This window comes from Natator depressus, chromosome 28, assembly GCF_965152275.1.
Source record: "Natator depressus isolate rNatDep1 chromosome 28, rNatDep2.hap1, whole genome shotgun sequence".
NCBI lineage: Eukaryota > Metazoa > Chordata > Testudines > Cheloniidae > Natator > Natator depressus.
The window spans coordinates 11,417,384-11,419,883 of record NC_134261.1 but is presented as its reverse complement, the minus strand read 5'-3'; the positions used below and the strand labels follow the sequence as shown (position 1 = coordinate 11,419,883).

General features: G+C 60.9%; 1 non-coding gene across 1 annotated transcript; it reads right to left on the bottom strand.

Annotated features, from left to right (window-relative positions):
- Nucleotides 1-315: 315 nt before the first annotated feature.
- LOC141979826 (5S ribosomal RNA) lies at nucleotides 316-434 on the bottom strand. The gene has a single exon (XR_012637216.1). It is a non-coding gene; the product is annotated as a 5S ribosomal RNA (ribosomal RNA).
- Between the last annotated feature and the right edge of the window lie 2,066 nt (nucleotides 435-2,500).

Sequence of the window (2,500 nt, the reverse complement as noted above, 5' to 3'; positions counted from 1 at the left end):
GGGGTTGACCTGCTGGCCGCTTTCCTTCCCGGCCACCAGGTCAACCCGCTGAAAGTATGGGGTTGACCTGCTGGCCGCTTTCCTTCCCGTCCACCAGGTCAACCCGCTGAATGTATGGGGTTGACCTGCTGGCCGCTCTGCTTCCCGGCCACCAGGTCAACCCCCTGCCGGTATGGGGTTGACCTGCTGGCCGCAGAGGGGCAGGCTCCGGGTTGACCTGGTGGCCGGCAGGGACTTCAGCCCCAGGGCCCCTGGCAGGGCGACCCTGCCCTTGTTCCCCAGAAAAGGAGAGAGCTGGCTCGCAGCGGGAAAAGCTGCCTACGGCACCTGGGATTCCCAGGCGGTCACCCATCCAAGTACTAGCCAGGCCCGGGACGGTTTACCTTCCGAGATCGGACGGGATCGGGGGCCTTCCGTCCGGTATGGCCGTAGGCACTCGGCTCCGGTCCGCCTCGTCCCCTTTCCCTTACTGACTCCCCTGCCTCGGGTGGGCCCGATCCTTTTTTCCGTTTTTTTTTTTCCGCTCCGGAGGCTTCGTGAGCCCCCCCCCAACACCCCTTTGGGGGTCGGTGAAATTTTTTTTTTCAGACTTCCAGGGGCCCGATCCTGGCCGCGGGCACCCGGCTCCGGGCACCCGGCTCCGGGCCGCCTCGTCCCCTTTCCCTTACTGACTCCGCTGCCTCGGGTGGGCCCGATCCTTTTTTCCGTTTTTTTTTTTCCGCTCCGGAGGCTTCGTGAGCCCCCCCCAACACCACTTTGGGGGTCGGTGAAAAAATTTTTTTCAGACTTCCAGGGGCCCGATCCTGGCCGCGGGCACCCGGCTCCGGGCACCCGGCTCCGGGCCGCCTCGTCCCCTTTCCCTTACTGACTCCCCTGCCTCGGGTGGGCCCGATCCTTTTTTCCGTTTTTTTTTTTTTTTCGCTCCGGAGGCTTTATGAGCCCCCCCCAATACCACTTTGGGGGTCGGTGAAAAAAATTTTTCAGACTTCCAGGGGCCCGATCCTGGCCGCCGGCACCCGGCTCCGGGCACCCGGCTCCGGGCCGCCTCGTCCCCTTTCCCTTACTGACTCCCCTGCCTCGGGTGGGCCCGATCCTTTTTTCCGTTTTTTTTTTTTTTCGCTCCGGAGGCTTTATGAGGCCCCCCCTAACCGTTTTTGGGGTCGGTGAAAATTTTTAGTCAGACTTCCAGGGGCCCGATCCTGGCCGCGGCTTCGCAGGCTGGCCTGGGGGGGGGGGCATCTCTAGCTCCGGCCGCGGACGGCGAGACGCTCGGCCACCAGGTCAGCCCGGAGGAAAAGGCTGAAAAAAATGTCTAAGTCCCCCCGGGACACCAGGTCAACCCGGAGGAAAAGGCTGAAAAAAATGTCTAAGTCCCCCCGGGACACCAGGTCAACCCGGAGGAAAAGGCTGAAAAAAAGTCTAAGTCCCCCCGGGACACCAGGTCAACCCGGAGGAAAAGGCTGAAAAAAATGTCTAAGTCCCCCCGGGACACCAGGTCAACCCGGAGGAAAAGGCTGAAAAAAAGTCTAAGTCCCCCCGGGACACCAGGTCAACCCGGAGGAAAAGGCTGAAAAAAAGTCTAAGTCCCCCCGGGACACCAGGTCAACCCGGAGGAAAAGGCTGAAAAAAAGTCTAAGTCCCCCCGGGACACCAGGTCAACCCGGAGGAAAAGGCTGAAAAAAAGTCTAAGTCCCCCCGGGACACCAGGTCAACCCGGAGGAAAAGGCTGAAAAAAATGTCTAAGTCCCCCCGGGACACCAGGTCAACCCGGAGGAAAAGGCTGAAAAAAAGTCTAAGTCCCCCCGGGACACCAGGTCAACCCGGAGGAAAAGGCTGAAAAAAAGTCTAAGTCCCCCCGGGACACCAGGTCAACCCGGAGGAAAAGGCTGAAAAAATGTCTAAGTCCCCCCGGGACACCAGGTCAACCCGGAGGAAAAGGCTGAAAAAAATGTCTAAGTCCCCCCGGGACACCAGGTCAACCCCGAGGAAAAGGCTGAAAAAATGTCTAAGTCCCTGCTCGGCCATCAGGTCAACCCCATTCAAAGTGACGGGTTGACCTGATGGCCGGCAGTCTCACGGAAGTCCGGATGGGGTCGCCAAAAGTGCCCTCGGCCGACCGAGAGAACCAGGAGGTCGGATAGGATTTCAGATTGGTCCCCCTAAATTGGCGGTTGGATTTTTCGACTAGTTCATTTTGACGGGTGCGAGGAGATTTCTGAGAACAGGTTTTTCGGAACCTGTGAGAACCAGAGATGAGCCTCGGGGACCAATCTGCGCGTTGTACCCGATCTTGTGAGGGGGGACAGGGGCACGTTGGCAGGTGGGGCGGCCCCCGGCCCCCCCGAGCCCCCCCTTTTCCGGCTCTTTTCCTCCGGGGACCCCGTCGTCCCCTCGCACCCCCGGTGCAGGCCCGGTGGCCGGGATGCGAACTCCGACTGTCGGCGCCCCCCGGAGGGAGGGGGGGCCCGCTCCTCTCTCGCCTTCCGATCGATGTGGCGCT